This window comes from Columba livia, chromosome 4 (genome assembly GCF_036013475.1).
Source record: "Columba livia isolate bColLiv1 breed racing homer chromosome 4, bColLiv1.pat.W.v2, whole genome shotgun sequence".
In the NCBI taxonomy this organism is placed as follows: Eukaryota; Metazoa; Chordata; class Aves; order Columbiformes; family Columbidae; genus Columba; species Columba livia.
In genome coordinates this window covers 45,040,322-45,062,385 of record NC_088605.1, presented here as the reverse complement: position 1 = coordinate 45,062,385, position 22,064 = coordinate 45,040,322, and positions in this window count along the sequence as shown.

Genomic DNA, 22,064 nt, shown 5'->3' with positions numbered 1-22,064 from the left:
CCCATCTCTGTAGTGCTGTGGTTCAGCAGAGTAAAGATTAAGCTCTCCAGGTCATCATAGTCCATTTTACTTCTGAGAGACAGACAGTACTGCAGACATAGAGCAGTACAACAGCCTCATTACACTATTTTGTATACCAGTGGTGAAATAAGTAGCTGAATGCCAGTTTATCACATTAGCACTTCAGAAAGAAATGGGATTTTCAATGGATGGGAAATGGGATTGAATAAGAGTGTGTCATGTCTTTTTTTTTCTCTATCAGTTTTTCAGAAGGATCACTTGGGACCTTTCAGGTCCATCTGTAGATATAGAAGTTTATCAGTGCCGTATCTGAAAGGTATGATTTCTCTATCAATTTTAGTGAAACAGCAGCATGAGTTTTCACCTGGTCTGCAAAAACTCATTCATCTCCCTGGATGCCTATGCAGGCAACTGTCTAAAATGTTTACCCTCTGTTTCAAAGCTGCTGGAGTTGGATTCTTTAGGTTAAAGGTGGCTTGGATACACTAATCACATATATCCATCTGCAAGTACTCTATGCGGCAGTGAAGTGTGGACCCATCGGCATTTGTAGCTCTCCAAAACTTAGGGCATGAATAGCCACGGCATTAAAGTCTTATAAAGATGAAAACGTGTATTTAGATACCTAAGTACTTCTGAAATTCCAGAGGTACCCAGCTTAGTTATGCTGTTTTGAATTTTTGTCATGTATCTTCACCCTTGTCTGCTTGGTACTCACCGATGGCTGATAGACATTCACTGGTAGGAGCCCATTAAGGGACAAACCAAGAGGAAATAAAATGACAAAATGAAAATACAGTTTTTATTTTGAGCACTCTGGTTCTGCTGAAGTTAAAATGGTTCATTTTCCCAAGGCTGGCTGTAGGTACTAAGTCTAAAAAATAACTTGTTAGAAATAATAAATAAATAAATCCCCAATGCTTAGATGGACAGGTAGGTGAGGACATTACAGAAAGAACTTATAGAAGGAGGAAGAAGGGACTTTTCTCATTCAGTAATGAAGATAAATTAGTGACCATTTGAGTTGTTTTGTTGAGCTGTGAGTAGTGGAGTGAGGCTTAGATGACAAATGAAACATCAAGATGTTTTGTCATATTGATTAATTTTTCAAAAATCAGGATTTCTGATAAATAAATGTAGTTCTTTGCTTCAAAACTTTTGTTTATAAGTCATTGCAGTGTCCGAGGATGTTGAAAGACAGATATTAAGGACTGAGAACCAGCATGGCTGCATCCCAGAGAGTTAATTTGGATTGTCTGGCCTTAAGTAATGTAAGATTTGAGAAACCAGTCCTATCATCTACTAGTACACTTGAGCAGAATGTTGTCTTGGCACCTCATCCTTAATTTCAGTACTATAGGTACTAAATGTCTTTTAAAAATCCAGCACAGCTTTGACTCACAAAGAAGCCATGAACAATAATTTTATGGAGATGGAGGGTGTGAAGTTAGCTTATGAAACACACCAACACTGATTTCTCACTTGTTCTGTTTATTCCTTGTTTTGGTATTGTGTGTGTTCCATTGTTGTTGGTTTGTTTGTTTTTTCTTCAGAAGTATGATGTTGTGGAACCATATATGTATACTAATGAGCACAGGAGAAACTCACTAAAAAGGGCCTTATGAGTGCTGAGTGAAAGACCTGATAAAAGATCTTTACCACAGTGTCTAATAATGTATTTGAAGGGTTCCGAGAGCAATATGAGGGCACTGCCTCCTGGTTTCATTTACACTTAGTCTGGCCAGTGTATATATTGACTCATTTTAAATACGTCATCATTTGCACACATGTAAATTAAAGCAAAACAAAGCCCTTTATTGCTAGTTAGTTGACATCACTGGTTGATAGTGAAACAAGGTGTGTGAAATAAAGCCTCTTGTTTACTTAGGAGGACACAACACCTGCTGATGTAGGATGATTTCATAATGTTATACTGCCCAAAAGGCTGTAGCTAAGCATTGGAATCCTGGGTAGTTATCAGTTGCTCTGCTGTGCCACTACTTCACTGGAGAAAACTAAAATAAATTACACTCCTCTTAGCCGTTTAAAAATATGAAACTTACAAAAGAAAATGTTAATAACCCAGGGATATGTATTTTTGAAATTAACGATTATACACATCTAGGAGGATATTGGTTACCATTTCTGCCCTGTGTTTATACATTCTTGATTGACATCCATCTGTCTCAGAAATCTGTTGGAGTGGGTTGAAAAGTGATTTGAAAGATTTGTAAAAGCCAAGAGCAAATTTGTACTCTGGCATGTGTAAAATATAAGAAAAATGCCCTTTTCAAAACTCAGTATATTATTTTATACCTAGATTACACATCTATGGAAGGTGTCTTTAACCAGTTTTCATGCTTTGTATTTGCTTTTCCTCCTTCATTCTTAAAAGGAATATCCAGTTTTTGTTTGTTTGTTTTTGTTTGTGGGTTTTTTTGGGTTGTTTTGGTTTGTTTTTTATCAGTTGAGATTTATATGAAGAACTGATGGCAAGGTGTCAGCATTTGCCATTTGCTAACAATCAGGCAACTACTGAAGCTGGACTCAGGTGCTATGTGATAATCACTGCAGCTGTCAGAAAGGTACAGAAAGGGACATACTCCAGATGGTGTTAAAGATTACTGGAAGTATTCCTCTCTTAAGAATGAAATACTTACTAAACGATATCTGTATTTTGGAGAATTTTCAAGTTATAAAGCTTGCAAACCTTGTTTCAGAGCTAGTGAATCCAAAGTAAATAACCTGCATGGTTTTTAACCCATATGATTTTTATAAATCGTATTAAGAGTTATATTCCTACAACACTGTTTTTGTTTCCTCTTCAGTTATACTTATTTTAATTTCTACACTAGTCAAAACTTTAAAAGTTGAAGTATTTGAAAATAAAATAACAGGAACTCTGAAGGTGTCCTTGGCCATCTCTCAGGCCACAGCAGCCTTATCTTTATGCACAAATGATATTTCATATTGAGCTTTAAATATTTAAGAGGTTTTTCTTTTCAGTGGAATATCAGGATGTCAAGTCATATATAGTCATACTTTTTCCATTTGCCAATTAAATTGAAACAAGAATTGACTAATTTATATACAGGGTTTTATTTTAATGTATATGTATTCTAGCAGAAAGTTAGATCTTGTCCCCTGTTGGAGTTACAATGAACACTTTCTCATGGTCAGTTCGAGTTGGTCAAAATTTTGTAGCAGACAAATGCATTTTGCATGTAATTTTTATATTTGCAGTTCTGCATAGAGGGATGTTATAGAACTAAGTCTGTTTAAGCTTACAGGATTCAAAATTACTTTATTGGCATGAATTTTTAAAGTTTTTAGGAAATGTGGCTAAATAAGGAGTGATTTGCAACACATGCAGTTTATGGTCCTAGAGAAGTTAAATTTGTCGTGTAATATGTGTTGGTATTTTGAATTAAGAATTTTGGATTCTTAATTAAAGTTCAGAAGTTTCCCTGATTTGGGTGGTTTTATTCTCTAAAGAACAGAAAAAAAACCAGTGCATTCATAGTCATTGCAAATGTTCTTAGAGAACTCATGATTTCCTAAAGAAAGCTTGGCTCTCTAAGGTATCAAGATTTTGGAATCATGAATAGAGTTTGAATGTGAAGGGTGCTTTTTGAGGAATTTGCAGAAGAGGAACTTTCATGATAAAGAAGTCTGGAACTGAATGTGCTTAATATTTGAGACAGTTTTTTGTCAGAAGGACTTACCTAATCAGTTTCCCTCTGTTACTTCAGAAACGTCTGACCTATGTATTTTTGAATGTCAAGAGTAACTTTGATCCTATAAGCAATGAACTAATACTAAAATTAGTTACTGGATTGCATGAAGAATAATAAAATATCATTTTAGATCTTGAAGAAGTCTGGGAGCTGGAACATAATGTTGTCTATTTACTGGCATAACAGTTCTGTCTGAAAACCAGAAATAGAGATGCCTGCTCTGCTGCATGCTACATGTCTGCTCATGTCTGCCAGGACACAGGAAAGGAGCAGTGGCAGGTATCCAGTTCCCCTAAGGAGTTTTGATGTCTAGTGTCTGTCATTGCCAGACTTCAAACCTGAGGCCAGGAAGAGAGTGAGAACACATTCCCATCCCTACTTCCGAGTTAAAAAACAACTAAAACCAGTGTTTACGTTGCTTATGTTCTTCTGAGGAACCAAAATGCCTCAGAAATCCTATACGAATCTTAAAACCAGTGGTAAGATCATAAGGCAAATCTTAGTGATGACAAAATCTCTCTAGTGGTAATTGCAAATGTTGCCAGCTGTATCATCCTAGCACTCTGAAATGCTTTGGATGATATTTGTTGTGAGCACGATCTATTGTGGAGAGATGTGTGATGAGTGTATAATTAAAAGTATCTATGCCACTGATGTACTTATGCAACTCAGAATTCAGACTGTCTCCTCAATTAAATACAAATTATTAAAATGCCAACTATGCATCCTGTAATTATGACTCTTAGCAATTCCGTCATTATCCACTCCTTTCTCTATGCAATAATACCCACCTGAAGAGAACTTTGTATCTATAGTCTTTGCTAACCAGCAGGAATTTATTTTCTCTTTATAAAATAATAGAAAATTCATTATTATCCTTCAGACATGGTGTGCACGTCTCAGTTTCAGAAACTGTAATTCTAAAACAAACAATAAGAAACAGGGTTTGATCTGAAGCTGGTAGATTTAGTGAGTTTTAAATTATGTAACGTATGATTTAATAGATTATAATTTTAATAAAATGGCATCCATCTTCATGTGCACATATTCAGTACTAATAGGGGATTATTATACTGAGAGCAACAGGGTGATTTTTACCGCTATAGTGGGTAGTTTAAAATGGTTAAGTACATTGGATCTAGTTTTATCCACAAAAAATTTTACTGCAGAAAATATAAATGTTTAGAATAACCTGAAAAGAACATGATTTCACCTCTGCTTAGTGGGAATGTTGATATTTAGTGTTTGATTAATATTGCATTTGGTATATATACAATGTAGTTCTGGAATCTGACATTTTGAACTGAGGTTCCTTAATTACCTGATTTCAAGTGTTCTGGTGCTCTTGCAGAGTAGAACATGCTGGTGGTTTAGAACTGACCGGGGTCTGCTCGCCAGGGAAACATCACATTAGTGGTACAGAAAGTTACATGGTTCATCAGCCTAATGTTCCATTTGAAATAGCAAGCATGAAGTCCAGCTTCAAACTCCTGTTTGCTAGATTTAAACAAGAAAATGCAATGAAGAGGGCATGGCCCTACTGACTGTATTGATCTTAAGGGATTCAGACAAAGGTTGCCTTGTTTCCACCTGCTTATGCTGTCCTGTTGGATTTCCTTGGGCAGTGCTCTTCAGGCCATATCTGCTGTAATAACTTCTACCTCATGAGTGTCACATCTGATATGTTAGAAGTGAGAGCCTGAGGAAGTCTTTAACTTCATTATCTTGTCATCAAGGGTAACCTCACATTCAGTTGGGATAGTTCCTGTCTGGAAGCAAATGAGTCCCTCACTGTCCTGCACCATGCAGTCCACATCATGCCATCCATGTGCAGGCTGCACCTGCTCCAGGTTTGACATCAGGATAACCTGGATGGTAGCTCCTTGGCAAGAAGTCAGACTGCACATAAATTCTTGGTTTTCTAGAAGAAACAAGCCCACAGTGGAGGCTCTGAAGCCCTATTGGTGTGGGTGTTAGAAATGACCATAGGAGTCAGCAAAGGAAAACAAAGCAGAGCTTCTTCAGGCCTGGTATCACCAAGGATCTTTCTCAGAGGAAATGTCATTTCATATTCATAATTAATATTCTCCTGCTTATCATACCACATGAAAGGTGTTAGGTGATCTGACCAGTAGACACTACTAAAATACACCTAGAAATACCAAAAGTGGTGTGGGTTAAAGCTTACTGGGAATCTTCCTTAGAGATTGGTGTAATGGAGGTGAACTTCCAGAGGTGGGGGAGACAAAACACTGGGCACAGGCAGGTGTTAGTGCTTACAGCTCTTCTGCTTCCCACCCGTTGCTTAGTCTCCAACTTTATTCTCACTTCGCTATGCAAGTAGCACTCTCTGACAGCCTGCTTGTGTGTGGGGTGACCCCTATGGACACAGCCCAAAGTGGTGAGGTGTCCTTTATGGAGGTCTCAATAGGAGGTCAGAGGGTTATGTTGAGAGTAGGCAGGATGCTACAGTAAATGCTCAAGGGCTTTACTTAGAATACTGTATATGCTTATAGGCTCACTCTTGTTTCATAATTTGTCATTCAGGAAAGAGGTAACTTAACACTGTGGATGAATGTGGGATGCTTCAGCTTGTGGCAGCTCTCAGGAGAGGTCTGGCATGGCAGGATGAACACAGGTTTTTGTGTCACAACTATAAACGGTAGTGCTTCAGATATTCTAAACTTCACCTTTCTTGATGGCCATAAAAATACACATATATATGTATATCTATCACCCTTCAGATTTTCACAGGTCAAAGACAAGTAACTTGCTGTAAGAAAGAGGAGTCTGGGGTCTTTTCATACTAGGAAAGTGAGGAGTTTTCTTGACCTTTTCTGAAAATGTTGTAAGGGACAGGAAAAAGTTTCACATGAAAAGATACTAAAATTTATAAATAGAATCAATGAACTTGTGCTTCTTTCTTTATCCTGGTCATTCTTGGTTTTTCTTTTTTTCCCTTCCTTCTCTCTTTTTCACTGTCCTTGACTGTCTTTTTAAAATTATTCTTTGGTTCCTCTTTAGAAGGTACATTTCAAGTCATTGTAAATGTTGAAACATGCCAAAATGTTAAATGGCTTGTTGAATTCTGGGAATAGTAATAAACATTTCAGTAAACTGTAGCTGGACAATGGATTGCATAAAGCTTTAGTGTCGTAAAAATATACCTTTAAAATAGTACCAAATGGTATATGAGTGCCACAGTTTCCTAAGTATCTCAGAAAACATTAATCAGCACAGCTTCAACAGAGACAACTTATTTTTTTGTCAGCAGTGCTTTATCTGCTTTAATTTGTTCTTCACATGTTTCCATGACAACCAAAGGAAAAATAAAAACCAAAAATCAGTGAAGGCGAGACAAAACCACTTCCTTTGATTCATACTGCTCTGATAAATGTGAGTTTGACAATCAGCTGTGGATCACAGGTTTGGTGTTTTTTTTATGGAAGAGGTAGGATTTTTATTTGCATATATTTATTCTATTACCTTAAGAAAACAAAAGGAGGTAGTTTATGGGAACTGGGCTTTTTCTTATTCCACAGTCTTGTTTTAAAGCCTTTACATATATAGAGTTTTCTTCTTCTCTTGGCTACACTCCTTCCTGCTATTTGGATTTTTCTAGTCTCTGTTGAAGAGATTTTTCAAATACATCTGAGCTGAAAAAATGACACATAAAAATAAAATGTTTTGTGGTGTGATGTTATGTTTCCTGAAGAGATGCATTTTATGTTTTCCTGTGATTGCTTACCTTTCTCCCAAATATGCTCTAAGTAGATCAACACCATCTGGAAACAATGGTGTTACTTCTGACTGGAAACATCAGATCTCACGACTCATTGGTAGGCTCAGTAGATAGAGTTTTATTGTGTCTTCATGCAAGCTAACAACACAAATCAACCATTGTAGTTTTTCATGTTTGATTCTCTGTTATTGGTATCTTAAATCTATAAGCTTCTTGTATAAATACAGTTTCAAAATATGAGGAAAATAAAAAAGTACAAAAGGAAGAATGGTTAGTGAAGCTAGAATCCAGATCCTAACTTCTTCACGGCTTGGAAATGTATTTTTCAAGTAGCATTGATGTGAACTCTTTCCTATCTATTTCACCTCTCTCGTGAAACTGCAAGCACCTTTGCTACTGGCGTTTTAGTTATATTTTTAAATGATGTGGCTTGGACACATACTAGCCAAGGAAAACAAGGTTCTTGGCCTGAGAAATTTGTTGCCCTCTCACTTAAAACAAAACAAAACGACAAACCTATAAAAACCCCACAAAGACATGATAGATTTGGGTTTGAGAAATATTTTTTATTTAAAAATGTGAATTACTACATTCTCAGATGCACTTATTATTAAAATCTGCTGAGCACATATTTTGGAAAGTGATTTTCTTTCTTCGCATAAATACGACTGCAAACAGCTTGCTGTGAAAATGAAATACTGAGTACTTGCCATCCTCATTATGCTTGTTAGTTCTGATTTCTTGCCTAACTCCTGGTACTCCTGCTCTCCAGTTACCTGATGACTTCAAAGTAGCTTTAAGTAGGCAGTGGGACTTTAGATCTTAAAAGAAATCAAACCTCAACCACCCAGAAACCAGGATCATGTAATTTTGTTACTGTTCCTCATTTTCTGACCACACAAGCATTAAAATTAGGCTATTTTGTATTTTAATTTGTGAGCACATACATTTTAAAATAATGTTACTCAAAATAAGTATATTTGCATGTACAGCTATCTTGTTGTGAAGTCTGAGGTCAGATTATTCCTTGGCTTATTGAATCACATGTGATGATGCAGTGTTGTCTCCCACTCACTTACTGCTATGTGCAAGTATCTTCCTGCTAAGACTTGCCTTATGTTCGTAGATACATCTGGGATAAAGAATTGGCTTCCAAATATAAGAATTCATCCAAAAAGCAGAGCCTTTTATAAAGGAGACAGAGTAATGCTCAGTGCAGGAGGCAACAAAATCTCTAAGTTGTTCTTCAGCATTTAGAAATCATTTCCTAGAAGTAAAACTTGATAAGCATTTTGTTTTCAGAAGTTAAACAGATGAGGTACCTCCAGGGCCAAAGTGAATTCATTTTAAATTGAGTAAATAATTATTGTATTATGTTGTTCACTGAGCTCCACAAATTAGTTTGGCTGACTTGGTCCTTGAATATATTTCTCAAGCGCCTCTTTCTGCCATGCTTTATTGTGCCAAATATAACTTTTAAAAACAGTTCAATTTAATCCATGTGAAAAATCAGAAAATACCATTTTAGGGTAGCAAAAAGTAATTGCAGACCTACCTTTGCTATACATTTGAAAGGCAAAGGGCAGTTATTGCTTAAAGCTGAAAGATGCTGTGTTGCTGACCTGCTGCGGCAAAATACTTGACTATGGGTTTGAACTTGAATGTGTGGACAGTCTGACTACCTTTGGTGGGGTTTCTCCAATGTTGCAGATCAGATTGCTAAACTCAGCACCACTGTAAGACCAAGACAATTTAGACATAATGGGTTATTAGTTCTGGGTGATGAGAATAGACCTTTGGCTTCTGACCAGATGTTGTCAGATGTTGCTGGGGGCAGGCTGGGTTGCAGCCCATGTGCACAGTGCACTGCGCATAGTATTTCTCACCCAAAAGTAAAAATAAACTGTGAGATACTAAAGACTATAAATCCCTCTTTATCATGCTTCTTAGGGCAATATAACTACAGGCTGTCTCTCAGTTTCGGTTATGCATTATCTGCATAATTCAGCTGGGCTTTGCTAACTTAGAAGGCTTTAAAAAAAATAAAATAAAATTCGGAATTGTAAGGGTATATGGATGGCATCCACAGTATTCACCCTTTGTTGCCTTTGGTTCATCTTGGAATTTTATTAATAGACACCCTTGGAGTGTTTAATTGTTCATTTTAATTCAAAACACAACCCCCCATTTATTATTCAGATTATATCAGAAGATAAATCTCTATGACTGTTTGTAAAATTGGATGTAGATTATATATTCTTTTGTACTTCGATTGCATTTGATATCTTTAAAAATAAAACAGATACTGAAAAGAAATAGTCACAGTATCACAGTATGTTTGAGATTGGAAGGGACCTCAAAAGATCATCTAGTCCAATCCCCCTGCTGGAGCAGGAACGCCTAGGTGAGGTCGCACGGGAACATGTCCAGGTGGGTTTTGACTGTCTCCAGAGAAAGAGACTCCACAACCTCCCTGGGCAGCCTGTTCCAGTGCTCTGTCACCCTCACTGAGAAGTTGTTTTTTTTTTAAATTTAAGTGGAACCTCTTGTGTTCCAGCTTGATCCCATTACCCTTTGTCCTATCATTGTTTGCCACCGAGAAGAGCCTGGCTCCATCCTCGTGGCACCCACCCTTTATATATTTATAAGCAGTAATAAGGTCACCCCTTAGTCTCCTCTTCTCCAAACTAAAGAGACCCAGCTCCCTCAGTCTTTCTTCATAAGGGGGTTGCTCCACTCCCTTAATCATCTTCGTTGCCCTACGCTGGACCCTCTCCAGCAGTTCCCTGTCCTTCTTGAACTGAGGGGCCCAGAACTGGACATAGTATTCCAGATGGGGTCTCACCAGGGTGGAGTAGAGGGGAAGGAGGACCTCTCTCGATCTACTAACCACCCCCCTTGTAATTCACCCCAGGATTTATTTTCCTAAAACATACTTTCACCTTATACTTTTCTGTCACCACAGTAAATGTATGTAAGTCTTAAAATATACTTTACTCTCTGTGGCATCATCTATGGAAAAATTATGAGCCAATATTAAGTTAGGTAGGACACATCTGACAGTCATATTTCACTGCTACTTTTGCAAGCCATAGATTGCAAGATTTCATTAACGGTTTTCCTATCAGTACAGGCAGAATATGGAAAGCAATTGCAGCAGTATGGACTCTCTTTCACAACACCCACAGGACCTAAATCACAGACAGTTCCTACTCCTGCTTTCTGGCTCAAACCCAGATGAAATCTGCCTACACTTCTGTACAGCAAGAATGGACAGAGAGTAATTTATGGCACATCCATGTAACACCTTTAGTTCTTGTTATTTCTACTACAGCAAGTATTCTTGCAGCGGTCTACTGTGTGTACTTGGTACCCTTTGGTCTGTCATTTGCCTTCTTGGCATTTAGCTTGGGCAACCAGGCTGTGTTTCAGAGGATACGGTTTGCATGAGATGTTCAGTTGTGTTTAAAGGAAAAAACAAAGAAACAACAAAAAAGCCAAAAGGTAAGGCAGCATCTTACCTTTTGTTTTAAACTGTGCTTAAGATTAAGGTGTTATGTTATCATACTCTACTTATTATTACCTTGATTTTAACTTGGGATTTATGAAAGATACAGATTATACCGTCTGCATGATTATGACACAGTTCTGGAGTTCTTATTACTAACAGCAAGACTGGTTAAATTCTGCTCTCACCCTGTTGTGGTTATGATTCTTGGGCTGTGCGCATTTGGTTAAGAATGATGAAGTTGTACCCTCAAGAGAACTCATAATTTAACACATATTTATATATGAAATTAAGAACAATATAAGCAACTGTCCTGGCCCTACTTCATAGGTGTTGGGAATCAGGATTTTGGCTGTAGCTTGGTCCACAGGGCAGGCTAGAAATAGGAAGGAAGTTGAAACCAATCTAGAAGACAGCTTGTCTTTCATAAGTTTTTTTATAAAGTATTAAAAGTTTCCCTTACACTAAGAATACCTTGTCTACTTATACCTGGTCCAAAAGAAAATTAATGGTGAATTTTGTTTTGTGGTTTGGATTGCCTTCTTCTAGTGACTTATTTGTGTGAAATAGATTTAGACTTAGAAGATTATCATGAACTGGAAAATAGGAAGGGAACAACAGGGAATGAAGTATATGTGACCTAAAAGGCCCACAAAATTGGGACAACTGTGACTATCAATGCCTACTGAAGAAGAAAAAAAAAATTAAAATATCTGACTGATTCAGAATAGAGTGAATTCCATAAAGGTTTAAGGCTTAGTTGTAATTTTTCTTTAGTCCAGTTAAAGGCCAAATGATTCTGGCCTTTCTTGTGTGGTTTGTTTTGTTTGCAAATCTGGCAAAATGACATGCAATGTATTTTATATGTGTAAAACACTATTTAGAATTTCCTGTGTTGCAGTAACATATGAACTTCTTTTTGGAAAAACGGTGAGAGCCCAGCACTGATATTCTCTACAATCGTTAGAGTTATGATGGCTAAAAATACAACCAGTTGCTATAGCAACGGGAACTTGAAGATGCACATATTGCTGCTTTGTCTACTCTCTTTCAAAAATTTATCAAAAGAAACCTTTTCTTGCCCATAAGTAGTAATCTTTAGCTGTCATATTTGCAGTTTTACATAATGTTTATTTCCTGCCTGCTGCGTGGTCTGTTACTTCAGGAAGAAAGCACAACAGAACATACTTAAGTAACCTGTGAGCATACACTTCTTATAGGTTATTGATGCATGTTAGGGTTAAGGACTAAGTAATTCCAACAATCCAAAATTTTAATTGCCATAATAAGCACATATAAATGGCGTTTTGCTATTATAATGTATTATAAAAAAATGTTCAATTGGGTAAGTAGTTCATGGAGTAAGTATAAATACATATTAAAAATGTTGGAACTCTAATATTTTTTTTGTCTATCATCTGTTCTCCAAGTTCTGTGTCTGGCTGATTTTTATTTTATTTTTGAGCTCTAGAGATTCATCCAAGTTGCTTCTTTGACATTCTCCAACTAAGCAAAACCTGATCTTTTGAGTTGTGTCTCCATTTTGCAAGCCCTGTCCTGTGTTAGCTTTTTAAAAATTTATTTATTTTTAATTTATCTCTTATGGCGTGACAATATTTAATTAGTATCTTTGGCAGTTTCTTTCATTTAGATTTTTGCTAAGACATGGCATTGTATAGTAAACTAAACAAAATCTGACTGAAAGGCAAAACCATCATTATCAATTAACAGCCTTGATTTCTGTAGTGTGCCTGCATGTCTGTAGTGCCAATTCCTAGAAAAACAATTCTCATTGAAATGTTTCAGTATTTCGTTCTGATCAGGTTTTTCTTCCACTCACTGTTTCTCACTAGTGGTGTCTGCATGCAATTTCAATCAACTTTACTAGCTGATTGGTGGTTGTAGGACTTGGTAGATTGAGTTTAGCTGTGAAGGCAAAGACTCAGAAAGGCCAGTGACTAAATGATAGAATGAATAGTCCAAGCAAAAAAACCCCATTTTCTTCTGTGTCTAAGATACTCTGGAGTAGTTAACGTTTTGATGCAAGATTCACATATGAGGGTATGAATACTAACAAAGATACAAAATATTTTTACATTTTTTTATTTGTTTCTGTCTGCAAAAGGAAATAATTGGTATGGTGCCAGTTTAGGGCATTAAGCTCATCCCACACATATATAAGAAAAACTCACAGAATCACAGAATGCTAGGGATTGGAAGGGACCTCAAAAGATCATCCAGTCCAATCCCCCTGACAGAGCAGGAACACCTAGATGAGGTTACACAGGAATGCGTCCAGGTGGGTTTTGAATGTCTCCAGAGTAGGAGACTCCACGACCCCCATGGGCAGCCTGTTCCAGTGCTCTGTTACTCTTACTGAAAAGTTTCTTCTCAAATTTAAGTGGAACCTTTTGTGTTCTAGTTTGTACCCATTACCCCTTGTCCTATCATTGGTTGTCACCGAAAAGAGCCTGGCTCCATCCTCGTGACACTCACCCTTTATGTATCTGTAAACATTAATGAGGTCAGTCCTCAGTCTCGTCCAAGCTCAAGAGCCCCAGCTCCCTCAGCCTTTCTTCATAAGGGAGATGCTCCACTCCCTTAATCATCTTCGTTGCCCTGCGCTGGACTCTCTCCAGCAGTTCCCTGTCCTTCTTGAACAGAGGGGCCCGAAACTGGACACAATATTCCAGATGTGGTCTCACCAGGGCAGAGTAGAGGGGAAGGAGAACCTCTCGTGACCTACTAACCACCCGCCTTCTAATACACCCCAGGATGCCATTGGCCTTCCTGGCCACAAGGGCACAGTGCTGGCTCTTGGTCAACTCCAACCCTTTCTCTATATAAAATTCAGAAGCATTCTGCCTGTCTCCTCCTTACATCCAGTTTATTTGGTACATCAGAATGAAATTCTTCCAAGAGCTTAAGATTGACCTGGTGCCACACTTACTTAAGCCAGAGGTACTTTTACCACTGACAGCTTTGGGAGCAGATATTATCAAATGCCAAGCCCTACAGAAGCCATCGGAGAAACCTGTTTCTGACTGTCTGCACCTTAAAATGGATGCTCTGTGGATGGAGCAGTGAGGCCGTGATGGTAGAGACCAGCTGGCAGGAAAGGCTGGTGCCTATTGGTTACTGCCCTGCGTTGCGGCCAGCACTCCTCTGCCTTTCCTATTGTTGTGTCCTATGCCAAGTACTATCAATTAAATTCCTTTGTTAAAACTAATATGTTGTGCTTATTTGCAGTACAGGACTGTTAGGATTTTGCATTTTAGGATTGATTTGGGTATAATAAAGAGCAGAAAGCAGCAAGAATATGTTTTTTTTGTGATCTTTATTTGCTGCTGGCTATTTATAAAAGTTGAAACAAAAAAGTGACATGTCAGAGAAGTGCAGACACCATGCTCTGGTTTCAGGACTTGTACAAAAAAAGAAAACAAAACCAAAGCATTTTAATTAGTTTTTGCAGTTATCTTAGAACTAAAATACTTAAGAGAGCTGAAGAAATGTGGGAACCTTAAATATTTAATAAATTATTAGGAGTGCATTCTGTTTATACTGATTTAACATGCTCTGTCCCTGTGGGTAATTCTTTGCAAATGGTTAATCTTTATTCTTGCTCTTCATACTTGTGACTAAGCAACCGTATACTGCTTGTTTACCATTAAAGTAATGAGACTACCCTTCACCTTCTTTATGAAAAAATTAACTGGAATAGACCAATCTGGCTCAGAATTTAAAATGCCTTTCCTCAGGCAAACCTCGCTTTTAATTCTGAAAAGGAATCTCATAAATTGCTATTTTGTTAGCAGTTAAGGTCTAGCAGAATTTTTTTATCACTTAAAGTGAAATAAATATGTACTTCATTAACTATGGTTCTAATTGGATGCAATATTTTAAAAACGCTTTTAAAGAAGTTTGTGTGTCATCTGGTAACTATTTTGGATAAGTTCATTATATGGTTTAGAATTGTGTAGAATGGTATTGAATCTGAATCTATCCACTGTTGTGGAAGGAGATTTGGAGTTTAATCTATCCATAAGCAGGGGATGCTTGGACTTCAGCTTTAGAATCTTTCCCAGCTATTTCTGCAAGTTTTGGCCCCAAGATAGCAGTGATCTATTAGGAATGGCTTATTTTAGGGACTAGGTCTGAAAAATTCCTCTTCTAAAACAAATAGATGGATACAAACTTAAAAAAATACATCAGGAAAAAATTCTAAAATGTTAAGTCAGTGGTGAAATACCTATAATCTTTTTTCTTCAGCTAATTTAAATCAATAAATGCAAGACCTCAGAATTCAGATACAATTTATTATTTCTCTTTTTAGAAATTATTATTGTTATGTATGTAAATTTTTGTTGGATTTCATATACTTTATCACACATATGCACTTAGTTTTGTTTGAGAGTTTTGTTTCCACGATCCAGGTAGTATAAACCAAGTAAAATGTTAAATGTTACCTCAGGGGAGGATGAAGTACCTTGTCTATTTTGAGTACCACTCTGGTTGCCATAGTAACAGAAGAGGAAACTACCAGTATGCAGAGCTTAATTTTCCTTTCTCTTTTTGTGTTTTGTTTTTATTTAATACATCTTAAGAACAGTACTCCACTTGAAGTTTTCTGTAAAGTTAAGTAAAATCCCATACTTTTAGAGTTGCAAATTATATTTTCTTTCTGCTGTGATGAGGCAATAGAGCGCCTCAGAATTAGAGACAGATATTGTTTTATTTATTTGAGTAAATGATTAATAACCTAAGAATGTGATTTTTTTTTTTTCACCATCTTCAGAATATTTGAAAGTCAATCAGAATTCAGCAAATAGTGAACTAATAAAATGAATGACATGCTTATCTTGAGGGCCATATCTAACGTTCAGAACCCAGAGTGATTCCTCCCTTGACAGGTTAGTCATTCTGTTCCATGTTTTATAGGAGCTGAAATTTGGAAACAGAGTGGTGGCTGATCAGGTCTGCAGTATGTGGACAACAGGATCACAGGCACAGGGCATGGTTTCCTGCAGCTTAGAAATGGTATTTAGGTTTCCAAATCTAGTCAATAGTCCAGTTATTGGTAGTATCTTCAAGGACGTAGAATAGAGTAGAATAGTTCAGTTGAAAGGGACGTACAGCATGCGTGTTTCATTTTAATTATTTTCAGTCCCTGAGCAGATAGAAACCCAAACCATTCTTCTGCCAGCAGGTTTACCAGCATCAACATTTGGGATGGATTCTTTTGGTCTGCCTTGTTTTCTCTCTTCTGTTTCTGAATAAGTGACCTAGTATTCTGGTTGTGAAAACATTGTTACATATTTACGAATTGTTGCATTCAGAATTTTCAAAATTTATGGCAGGTTAGGTTGAGGATTGGCAGTCAGAGAATTTGTACATTCCACAATTTCAGGAAAAAAAGGTGACGTTACCAATGTTTTACCATATTTGAAATTGAGATCCCCATGAATATTCCATGTATTTAATTTTTCATTTACCTGTCTTCTACCTGCACTCCATTTTTTTTGGTGCCACTTTGAGTAGTATTTATATGGAAATATAACATTTTATAAGAATTTCATGAAGGAAAATGCAAACCCTGTACTCCAAGTGTGGATTTTCTTTTCATAGTTACTTTCATACTACGGGGCTTGTTAACTTGAGTACCATCACTTTTGTAATTGGTGGCTTTGTAAAGTATTCCTGTTAATCTTGTGATGTACTGCGTTTAACTAGTGGTAAATTTGCATTAGTGCAGTCCCTGGCCAATAATGAAAAGGTCTTACAGTCTGATACGACTTAAAATTCCTAATCTGAGATAAAGGTATTTTTTTGTAAAGTAACTATTAGTTCACCCAAGCTATGATTAGGAGGGAAGGAAAATCTGATCTCTTGAGACCTGTGATGCATCGGTATATGACTAAAATATCTGCAAACTCACCATGTATTCTTTATATATTTCTCAGCTGTACTATTCTTCAAATGAAGGGAACTTGAAGGGATCAATTTTTATGTCAGGAATTCTGGATTTTGTTCACATAAGATTCTGCATTTGATTGTATACTATTTTTTATTATTAATTTCATTTTTTTGTGGTAGGGTTTTTTTGAGCACAATGAAGAAAGCTTAAAGTTTTATGCATAATCTTTTTTATTTTTTTTTTCTAAAAATACAGACATTTTATGTTAATGTCATTCTTCACTTTTACTTGCTTACTATATTATTTTCTGAAGACATGTTATTCCCAGTACTAATTTAGCCAGAAAAGTCTGATTAATTGGTCTAGATGAAGTCTTTCATAAACCAGCTTGCTACAGTTGTAGGGCTCAGGGAATGAAATCAGGTACTGAAAAAACTATTGAATCTCTTTGCAGTGCTCTCTTGATGTCTGTATATTTTAGTATGCCCATTTGGCATTTTCAGTTGATAGGCAGCCTTTCATCAAACTACTTGATGCATGCTGGTCCCATTTGCCATGTTATTTCATGCTATGCCAGTATGTTACATGCACGTTCCATGTTGTAAGTAATAAGCAGTCTGGGTTAGTGAACCCAAATTACATCCTAGTATGAAGCAGCATTTTATGTATTTGAATTTTTAAAGCTTTAATAGAGAAGGAGCTTCCAGCTTTCATTTTAGAAAAACCTCGTACTTCCTATTGTGTTCCTCACTTATTTCTCTGGAACTTCTCTATCATGTTTTCTCAATGTCTTTTTTTTTTTTTTTTTTCCCAGTTTCTTTTGATAATAGTTTTTGCTAATTAGTCTGCTTTGAAGGTAACTTTGACTACAGCTATTTGTTCTGATATTCTTATTAAGAGACAACTTGTAAGAACTATGTGGAGTTGTTGAGGTGAAATGCAAATTTCAAGAAAAAGCATGAGTCTTTAGAACACAATTCTATGTTTATTTTATATTTTTTAAAAATGATTGTCTACCATAGAAGTGTAGACTGCCTTCCATACCTATGATATGATTAACTCTGTAAGTGTTTAGACATCATAGAAGTAGGACAGTTAGAATTATTCATAGGTCTGTAAAATAGAGATGTCAAACTACTAGTATTTCCACACGTAATTACCGTGAAAATGGGAACTATGCCTGTAAATAGCAGATCAAATTGACAATCTTCAATATATTAACATCTAAGCCACTGTAATTGGCATTTCTTATTGAACCATATAACACCTAAGTTTTGATGTAAGAAAAAGATATTTTAATTTATAATTTTATCAGTGGCATACAGTCATTAAAAAATTGTAGGATTACTTAAAGCACGAGGAGACCCGTTGTATGCAGAGTATTTTGGATTTTATTACACAAAATTAGAGATCAGGTGAATTTCACATGATGAGATATATATAACCACTCTCTAAGCTGGTCAGTGATACAAAATATACTACATCAATATACTACACCTTGAAACTGAAGAAGTTTGAATGAAATAGGAGCAAAATCATCAGAGTTCTTTCATAGAAGGATAAACTGAGGAAACTGAGGTTATTTGACCTAAAGAGAAAAAGACTCTCAAATAACACTATTTTTCCAAGTACATAAAAGGCAGCAGCAAAATTGAAGGGACTTGTTCATCATAGTGAGATAAGATTGGACAAGAATTAAAGGGTTCAGATTGCAGCAAAGAAGTTTCCTACTACCTATTATAGGGAAGTTCCTAAAGGTGGAGATAATGAAGAACTGAAATAAATTGCCAATAAGGGTTTGGAGTTTCCTCTTTGGAAACCTTCAAGAAGTGATTACATGTAGATCTGTCAAGTTGATTTCTGCCTTGAGGCACAGTTAAGGACAAAATAAATGTTTGTATTCTTACCTGCTATGATTCCTGGATCATTTTCATTGATTAGTTAACTGTGAGACTTCTAAATACAATTAATACATTTAATCAGTAAATACTTCAATTCAAGCTCAAAGAAAATGAAGAACACTGAGATAAATGAAAAAGGGAGTATGTGTAAATAGGGTTTATCTCAGAGCTGTTATAATATTCCAAAAAGTGTTAAAGTTTTGCAAGTGAGCTTTCTAAAAGATAGTGCCTAGTACTAGTGAAAGTTTACTTTTGAATTACACATTTCTGACAATACATACTGTAATTCAAAATAATAATAGGATATAGAATAACACAAATAACTTTCAAAATCCATGTTAGACAGTAACTCTACTATTTTATTTAGAGACAGACACCTCCTTATTTTGTTGCTGCTACATATTGTAAGTTTTCAACAACACATATGTCTAGGTACTTCAAACAATCTTCTCTCCTCCACAAGATCTTTATGTGTAAATAGGTTCAATGTGTCTTACAAATTGTTCACATATTGCAGTGGAAGGCAGCATCCTTTTATTTTAGAATACACTTCAGAGTCTGTGCATCAGACGTTGCAGTTCTCAAGAATGCATCGCTTTTCAGCTGTCATTTAATAGTAATTGACTTCTCAGCTTCTGAATTCTATAAAGAGATTTTTGTGTGAGTGTTTTTCTCTGAGCATTTGGAGCAACATACTGGGATGTGAACATGCGTTTAATCTCCAGATGACACTGTTGCCTCCCATAAACCCAGCTAAGCTGAGTAACAGTGCAGCTCTTGGCCGGTTCTGCCCTGCTCAATAGTTCAGAAACAACTTATGGTAACACTTACAGTAGAAGCAATGAATAATAAAACAGCAGATGAAAATAATCAAGCAGAGTAATGCACATCTAAGTAATAAACCATAAACTGTCTACTGCTTTGCAAAGGGGTGTCTCTAGAAGATCTTTCTAGTAAACAGAGCAGAGCTATTCCACTTTACTAGTCCTAGTTTGTCTGGTTCATCAGAAAACTCCACTTATTCCCCTGTGCTTGTTTTTGTGTCTGCTCTTCAAATGACTTTCGCTCCTAGCTCATGACTGAGTCTCTATTGCCTTGATGCGTCACAGCCATGAGGCAGTAGAGCCACTGGAGTGAAGAAGAGAATTAATGAAGTGTACAGCTAGCGAAAGAGTTGTATCTCAGCTATTACGTTCTCATAGTTTCAGCATTCATCACTTTGTGACTCGTGCAATGCATATACACACATACACTGAACATAGTCCTACCTTTATTTCTTCTACCCTTAACTTCATGAGTGGTTTGCCATAAAGTTATCTAATTGCTTTAGTCACAGTTTTGCTTTGCTAGCCAGGGATTTTTCCCATCCATGATTTCTTCTATTTTAACCATTTTCTCTAGTTCCTCAACCCTTCTACAACATGCTTTTTGCAGCTGTGAGAAAGGCAAGACATGTCCAGCAGAAGCAGCTAGAAAAGAATAAGAAAGGTGAAATAACTAAAATATACTACTGTGACTGGGTTTTAGATTCTATTCTTGATATATCTTAGTGTGTCTTCAGAGGTATGTCATTGAAGGGAAAGTTTGCAATGGAAAAATGAAACAGTATCTTGAGACTATATTCAGAACTGTATGATTCTGAGTGTGTTATGCAGTTATTGGAAGTGACTAGATTCTGAGTTTGAGAACAGGAAGGTCTTTGTTACCGATGCCCTTTAAAAGTTATTTAAAAGCTATTTAAAACTTTAATTGGTTGGTTTACTTGGTTTAAATCAATATTGCAGCTTATTTTGTTAAGTCAATTTTGAGAACCAAATTGATGGTTATACGGTATGGATCTTGACTTTGTCTTGAGTAATGCTGTCTGTAGAGTACCGGAGAAATATTGTTCTGGCCTATGCATTATTGGAGTGTTAAGCAGAAAAGAGAGGAGTGCATAGAATCTGTACATCATTTTCTCTGCTATTTACATCATGGCAGAACCTAGAAAAGGAATAGAGAGTAAATAACCTAAGTTTATAAAATCACATTTTGCTACACAAGCATAATCACTTGATCACATTCAAATATACATCTTGCAAGAACACATGTATTTAAAAATGAGAGTGGATTTTTTTACATTGAAAACTGTTTACATGTGTTTAGATTTTAATTTATAACTAATCAACAGCATATAATAAGAACAAGAAATACTAGATATAGAAACATAGGCATTTTTCTTCATTTAATTTAAAACATAGAGACAGTCTAATTTGTGTAGTAGTTCTAGCACTCTGTATACTCTCAATAAATAGAACCACATATAGTGAAATAATTACTAGCAATTAGTTGTTGAAAATGTACTGCATAGAGTTTGATTTCTTTTTTTCTTGCTAAGTGTGTTTGCAATCCTCCAATTACATTATTTGAGCATGTAGTCAGTTAAGCCTATTTTAACAATGGAAAAAAAAACATTTTATTTTTCTCTACCCAAAAACTTATGTAGAGTGCATGTGTATCCTGAGTATATTATGCTTCAGTTTTTAATTGCTTGTGATAGTGGTAACTGCTGACCACACTTCTCAAGCTTTTCTTTTATGAGTATAGATAGAGCTTACACATACAAGCTGCTAATTCATTAAAGTATCTGTAACATACGGTTGCTGTATACAACCAGCCTTGATGAGAAAACACTGAAATTAATTTAGATAAAAAAAAATTCTGACTTTATCAAGAGCTGCTTTGCAGCAGAAAACAATGAGTCCGTTCAGTGGTCAGTAGGTTTACATCCAGGCAATGATGTGCTTATGGTATTAGCACAGTGTTGAATAGCACTTTACCTACTGAATTTTAGCTGTCACTTTATTGCCAAGACAACCAGTGACTGTAAAGGAAGGTGCACAGCTCCTTGCAGTTATTCTTTGTCTTGACTACCTCAACTAACTTTGTATCATTGGCTATTCTGTGAACATACCATTCACTGTCATTTCAGGAGTGGATTATTTAATGAATATACATTAATAAATACACTGAACCACATAGACCCCTTCAGGTTTCCTATGGTGATTTCTCCTTAGTTTCTGTCTTTTCTCCAGTTATTTATTGAAGTGAAAAACACAGACCTGGTTTGACACAAATCACTGAAGCAAGTAAGATACTTAATAGCATGGAAGCACTCCTGCTGTGGTATAGAGTTTATTAGAACTTTTTTATTATTTATTATTTTATTATTACTTATCCTGGCTTTTGATGATCCAGAGAA